Consider the following 7878-nt stretch of genomic DNA (forward strand, 5'->3'; position numbering starts at 1 on the left):
TAGTGATGATAACTTTGTCACTAACGTTCCAAACTAAATGATCCACGTTAACTTCAACGTTAGTGGCAATAACGTGACCACTAACGTGGCCTCTTAGCCCTTCGCAAACGTTATTGGCACTCACCTTTACCAATAACGTTGCTTCTTATCCATTTCTTCCACGTTAATGGTCCACGTTAGTGTAACTAACGTGGCCCTTAACGTGGGCATGCCCAAGCTTCGAGAACGTTAGTGACAATCACCTTTGTCACTAACATTTCAAAGTGCCCCTCTTTCCCACGTTAGTTCTCCACGTTAGTGTAACTAACGTGGGTATACTTGCCATCTCCAATGTTAGTGACAAATGTGAGTGTCACTAACATTGGCCTATCATTCATTACTCCACGTTACCCTTCACGTTAGTGGTCTTAACGTGACCACTAACGTAGGTAATCTAACCTTGGCCTAGCGTTAGTGACAAAGGTGAGTGTCACTAACGCTTGCGATCCCTCTTTACTCCACGTTAGAGTCCACGTTAATTGGATTAACGTGGCTCTTAATGTGGTTTAGTGTGGCGTTAGTGGTGATCACTTTCACCACTAACATTGGAGCTTCCCTTCCTTCCACGTTAGTTCCCACGTTAGTGTAACTAATGTGGCAACTATTGTTGGCTATGATGGCATTCTAGGATGTTATTGGTGGTAACTTTTTCCACTAACGTTGCCAGCTTGCTCCCTTTCCTCGTTAGTGGTCACGTTAGTGAGACTAACGTGGCTCCTAACGTGGCTCTTCTTTGCTCTCTTTGTCCTGAAATCAAACAAACAAGGTGCATCAAAGCTTTGTTTCAAGTCATGAGATCATGCATCATCCATATTATCATTCAATTCATGCATAATTCTCATGAAATCATATAAAGTTCACAATGTTTACTTGAATCAAGATGTCAGTGTATATTTATCCAAAACTTGCTTATTTACTAAGAAATTGCATGAAACTATCCTAAAAGAGTAAAGAAAAAGGTCAGTGAAACTGGCCAAAATGCCCTGGCATCACCTTCCTGTCTACTTCCCTAATACGTAACTTAAGTTCTGAAAATTCATTTACCAACTCTTACTCTTTGATCCTCATCTACGCCACTGTCAATGACTTCCAACTTAAGGCATCTGCTACAACATTAGCCTTCCCGGAGTGATAACTCAGTTCAAAGTCGTAATCCTTTAGTAACTCCATCCAACTCCTTTGGTGCATATTAAGCTCTTTCTGATCAAAGATGTACTTGAGACTCTTGTAATAAAAAAAGACTCTGAACTTCACTCTGTATAAATAATGCCTCCAAATCTTCAACATAAACACAACTGCCGCCAATTCTAAGTCATGAGTTGGATAATTCACTTCATGTGGCCTTAGTTGACGCAAGGCATAAGCCACCACATTTTTGTGTTGCAATAACACACAACCCAAGCCTTTCAACGAGGCATCGCAATATACTTCAAACGGTTTATGTGGTTTGGGTAAGATTAAAACTGGCGCTGAAGTTAACTTCTCCTTCAAAGTCTGAAAAACTTTCCTCACATTCGGACATCCACACAAATGGTGCATCTTTCCAAGTTAGATTTGTTATTGGCAATGTCATTTGTGAAAATCCTTGAATGAACCTTCGGTAGTATCCAGCTAATCCCAAGAAACTCCTAATCTTAGTCACTGACGTCGGTCTTCCCCATTCCATCACCGCTTCAATCTTCGAAGGATCCATTGCTATTCCTCCTTTGCTCACAACATGACCTAAAAAATTTAACTCTTCCTTCCAAAATTCACACTTCGACAACTTTGCATAAAGTTTTCTCTCGTTCAGAATTTGCAACACTATCCTAAAATGCTCCTCATGCTCCTTTCTCGTCTTTAAATAGACCAAGATGTTATCTATGAACACCACCACAAATTTATCCAAAAAGGGACAAAATACTTTATTCAGGTAATCCATGAACACAGCAGGTGCATTCGTCAACCCAAAAGACATAACCGCGTATTCATAGTGGCCATAACGTGCTCTGAAAGTAGTCTTTGGAATATCCTCCTCTTTCACCCTTATTTGGTGATAACCTGACCTCAAATCAATCTTCGAGAACACTCTAGCTCCTTGCAACTGATCCATTAAGTCATCGATTCTCGGCAATGGGTTCTTATTCTTCACCGTCACCTTATTCAGCTGTCGGTAGTCCACATAAAGTCGCAATCCCTCCATCTTTCTTTTTCATCAATAAATTTGGCGCTCTCCATGGAGACACACTCAGTCAAATGAACCTCTTATTCAGAAGCTCTTCCGACTGAGTATTAAGTTCAGCCAGCTCTATCAGAGTCATTCTATACGGCGCAATTAAAACTGGACCTACTCCCGACACTAAGTCTATCGCAAATTCAATCTCCCTTTGAGGCCGAAATTCAGGAATATCTTCAGGAAACACTTTGAGAAACTCCTTGACTACGGGAATTTGGTCTAACCTCTGCTCATCGCCGAAGCATTCGCAGCTAAAATTATATAACCTTGACATTCTTCTCCACTACAATTCACTACTACAGAGTTCAAAGCAATCCAATAACACTTGGTTCTTTGACAACCAATCAAATCCCAGAATCATCTCCAACCCAACCAACGACAAATCGAAGGTTAAGTCTGAGATTTTCAACCCCAGCTCGGCAGCTATATCAAATGCAATAAATGAATGTGAAGTGCACGTGTCATACAATGCAATTAATGTTTGTCACTAATTTTACACTTACCTCTCATCAGAGGATCCGACCTAGTCACATCATTAGCATTCACAACAAACACACTGCCTTGATGCTAATTTTGACCTGCATTCTAATTTCTCCCACGAGGACAATTCTTGACAATGTGTCCAAGTAATCCACAAGTAAAGCATCCACCTATACCCAGCTTGCATGAATCATAACGATGAAAATGTCCGCAATAGTCTCAAGTTAAATCTGGAGAAGTCTTACTCTGTTTACCTCTTTCTTTCGCCTGGTGATACTGGTCATAGTTGATCTTTCTGAAGTTTTCTTGACCTTGGGATGATGAGGAGCATGCCAGTCCCATTTGAAGTTCTGGCATCTAGGTGAAAATACTTTCCATGACCTCAAGTGTTGTTACTTCCACGAGTATCCCTCGCCAAAGCCGTCTTCTAGGCACAATCTTCAATAATTTTAGACTTGTTCACCAGTTCAGAAAACCTCCGATCTCCAACGGAGCCATGGCACTCATGATGTTCTCTTTGAGTGCTCCTTGGTACTTAATGCATTTTCAGCTCTTATAGGACTTAGGGACACCCTGACAAACCCTCAAGAAACTACAGAGCTCCTCGAACTTGCTATTGTACTCAGCCACTAACATGAACCCTTGCTTTAGCTACATGAGTTCTAAATCCCTAGCCTCCCTCACTGACTTAGGAAAATACTTCTTGTAGAAGGAATTTCGAAATAGCTCCCACAGAATGTCCACATTCTATAGTTGCCGCAATCGGCACTCTCCTTGCCACTAGTGCTAAGCTTCGCCCATTAGTTGATAAGTCGCAAACACTACAAACTGATTGTTCAAAATATGGTGAGCTTACAAGGAACGCTCCATGGCTTGAAACTAGTTGTCTGCTTTAGTAGGATTAGTTGTTCCTCTACAAGTCAGGGTGTTAATGATGCGTGAGCATCTTTCCTATCTTTTTCTAGTCATTTGCATTTTTAATTTGTTAAGTTTAATAAAGATTTAAGTAATTTTGAGCCACTATGAATGCTACTTTGAGTCGTGTACAATTTGGTTGATTTCAGGTAGTGATGAATGAACTTTTGTGTGGTCTAGAATTCTACTAATGAATTCTGGTTGTAAAGTATAGTTTCTAAACCAAACAATAGTCCTTTCATACAAAAATTTGTTTGTCACAAGTACAAACCCCTAAATTTTATAAACCAAAGTATTTAAACCTCGGGTCGTTCTCCTTAGGAATTGCAATAAAGTGCCTTGTTATTGGTTATGGAGTATGTTTTGGGGTTTTTGATAAGAGGTATGAAAGGTAAATGGCAATGAAAATAAACTAACAACTAGAAAGCTCTTGAGAAGGAATGAGAATTAGAAATCCTATCCTAGTTATCCTTCTCAATTGTGACCACAATTATCCATTGCTACCACTTAGTTAACCTCTAACCATGGAGGAAAGTCAAGTGGATGAATTAATTTGATTCCACAAGTCCTAGCCAACTCCCAAGGGAAAGACTAGCTTTAGTGATATCCAAATCAATTAGCAACATCTAATTATCAATCAACACGGGAATTAGATAACTCAAGCGTCACTAATTACTCTACCAAAGCCAAGAACACTAAAATCTACACTAAAATCCAACCAAGCATTTTATCAAACACTTGGAAGGCATAAAAAGAAGACATAGTAAATTGCAAGGAATGTAAATCTACACTACTCAATTGCAAGGAATTAAACAACAACAAAACCAAATCAACAATAAAGGAACATAAATCATAAATTGCATTGAATTGAAACTAGAAGAACAAAAATGCATCAACAACAAAGTAAGCAATTACAAGAATGAAATACAAAATTAGAGAGAGGAAGAGTAGAGGAACAAGAAATTGTAAAGAAAAAGTAAATCAAAACATGAATTAAACCTAGATCTAAGAAATTCTAATCCTAATTCTAGAGAGAAGAGGGAGCTTCTCTCTCTAGAAACTAAACTACATGATGCTAACACTTCAAACAATTGCTCCCTCTTGCTTGGACTTCAATTCTGCATGAAATACACTCAGAAACAAGTTGGATTTGGGCCTGGGCAGCTCAGAAATTGCCCCCAGCATTTTGCCTTTAAGTAGGCCATGTAAGAGTATTGGCGCGTGCGCGCCATGTGACCGTGCGCGTCTATTAGCGAGACCATTTGTGCGTGCGCGCCTTGTGCGCGTGCGCGTCCTTTGATGCATTCCCAATCTTTATTTCTTCATGCATTCTCCCCTTTGTATGCTTTTCTACTCATTTCTTCCATCTAATACTTGCCTTATAAACCTAAAATCACTCAATGCACACATCAAGGCATCAAATGGAATTAAAGTGAATTAAAATCACCAAATTAGGGCCTAAAAAGTATGTTTTTACACTTAAGCAAAATTCAAGGGAGAATTACAAAACCATGCTATTTTATTGAATAAATGTGGAAAAAGGTGGTAAAATCTCCCAAAATAAGCACAAGATAAATCACAAAATTGGGGTTTATCAAATCTCCCCACACTTAAACTAAGCATGTCCTCATGCTAAAACCAAGAAAGAAGCAAAGGGACATCAACATTTATTCAATGCAAACTAACTACATGCAACCTATCTATATGCAATCTATCTACATGAATGCATCCACTTAGTCAAAATAAATCAATTTCCAAGAATACATATACAAACACAAGGGCTAAGGCAATAGCAATCACTCAACCCGCAATTGAATTGAATTATTAAAAAGATTTTACAAACTTGCAAGAAAAGAGATGATCATGGGTGGAAACATGTAATTGAGCAATCGAACCCTCACCGGTTGTGTATCCGCTCTAGTCGCTCAAGTGTATGGGGTTGATTCACTCAATTCTCCCCTAATCATGTTTTCCAAGATTTGTTTTTCATCTAACAATCAACAATTATTTCATTCATGCATACAAATATCATGAGGACTTCCCATAGGTTGTAATGGGGTTAGGGTCAAGGTAGGATGCATATGGTCAAGTGGGCTTGAGATTTGAATCTTTGATTAACTTAAACTTCCCACCTAACCTATGACAACCTATACAATTCTAAACAAGCCTAACTACCCATTCTTCACTTTTTCACACACTCATGCATTCTCTTTTTGATCACCACCCATATGCATTGACTTTTATTGAACCTTGCTTTGGGGCATTTTGTCCCCTTTTTATTGCAATTCTTTGTCTTTCTTTTTTCTATTTCTATTATTTTTTCATTTCATTTTATTATTATTATTATTTTTTTCTTTTTTTTTCATTAATTTTTTTTCAAACTAAAATATATATACAAGAACATCAATGCATATGGTTTACACATGATTAATACATGAGTATCTACCCAATTCTCAAGATTCTCAACACAAATACAAAAAACACACTTTTATCTCTACCCAATGTTCTCAACTCTCCCAAAATCAAATGATGAACACTCTCACTAGCCTAAGCTAATAAAAGATCCAAATTAAGGGATATTTATTGTTTTTCACTTAGGCTTGTAATGTGCTACAATTAAGAACAAATGGATTAAGCATAGGCTCAAATTGGTTATCAATGGAAGATAAAAGGTAGGCTTATTTGGGTAAGTGAGCTATTTGAATAATGGCCTCAATCATATAAATACATGCATACACAAAATAATGGATATAAAGAATCAAACAAATCAAAGATTACAATCATAGGAAGAGAATAATGCACACAAGAATGAAAATAAGTGGTTATATATGATGTAACCACACAATTAGGCTCAAATCTCACATGCTTATATTCTTAGCTCAAAACATGATCCACAAAGTATATAATTCAAGCAAGTTCTAAATTTTTTTTTTCAATTGGGGTGCCCTATAGATAAAATCGTTGGAAAATATCATGATTTTGACTAAGCTTAATATATACATATGCAATACAACCAAAAGTCCTAAAAGACCTAAAAATGAAATGCAAAAGTGTTGGGATTAGAAACTTGTCACCCAAAAATGCCGAGCGGTCGGATGACCTCCCCACACTTAAAAGTTTGCACCGTCCTCGGTGCATCCAAAGATGAGCAAGGGGATACGGCGACTTTCCGAGTTGCTACCTTCAGCTGGTAGGTCAACCGGTGCTGCGTGTTCTTCCTTCCGCTTCCATTTTTGCTTATGGTGCATCAATCATGAAAAACAAAATAGACACCGTAAGATGAAAACATACAAAATCTAGGAAGCGTGAATTGTTGGAATGAGGTGAATCACTCGAATTGAGCGAGTGAATTAGTGTGACATCGATGAAAAATAGGTGTGTGGGTTCTAAAATTGCACGCGGTTTAGAACACACACACACACGCTAGTATAAAAAGCTATGTCACATTTACACAAAAGAAAGCATACACTTCACTCATTCTAGTGTGCTTGAGATACTTTAAAAGACTTGTAGGTTAGGGCAACCAAACAAGTAGCGAAGAAGCATAAAAGCATTCAAGCAGTTAATCAAGCCATTGTGAAAGTGGATAGTGCATGGACATTGATTGATGTGTAGGTAGACTTAGTGAACAAAATGGTATATGAAACTCACACAACAATCAATGACACATATTGAAGTTGTTTCAACACCTAAGTGACATAGAGGTAAAACACATGGATGCTATGGAACTTAGGAAAAAGAAGATAGAGGTGAAAATCAATCACATAGCAAGCATGGTCCACAAAGCTTTACAAAGCTCAAAAATATGTCACTAGGTAAGCTTTCGATCCAAATTCACAATTCCACAATCTCAATGCATAAAATAGGTGATATGAATGAGGGTAAACCATAAACAAGCATCACCTAAAAAAAATGCAATGATAATATACAATTGCCTAACAATAGATGATGAATGCATGGTGGCCAAAACATGAAATTCAAAGAGGTAAGATGCATGAAGGCAATGTAACAAGTACTTGGTATTCAAAAGTGTTAAACATGAAAAAATTCCAAACCAAGTAATGAATTGTAACCTCAACAAAGGAATCCAACAATGTCAATTAACAACAATGATGTTAAACTAACATCCTATTAGTAATAAGCAGCGGTAAACAGTAAACAAGATTAGTAATCCAACACTTATAATGGAAAACAAAAATTAAACTAACTAACTAAAAGAAATGGTGTTA

Source organism: Arachis ipaensis, chromosome B1 (genome assembly GCF_059453495.1).
Source record: "Arachis ipaensis isolate K30076 ecotype BB chromosome B1, ASM5945349v1, whole genome shotgun sequence".
In the NCBI taxonomy this organism is placed as follows: Eukaryota; Viridiplantae; Streptophyta; class Magnoliopsida; order Fabales; family Fabaceae; genus Arachis; species Arachis ipaensis.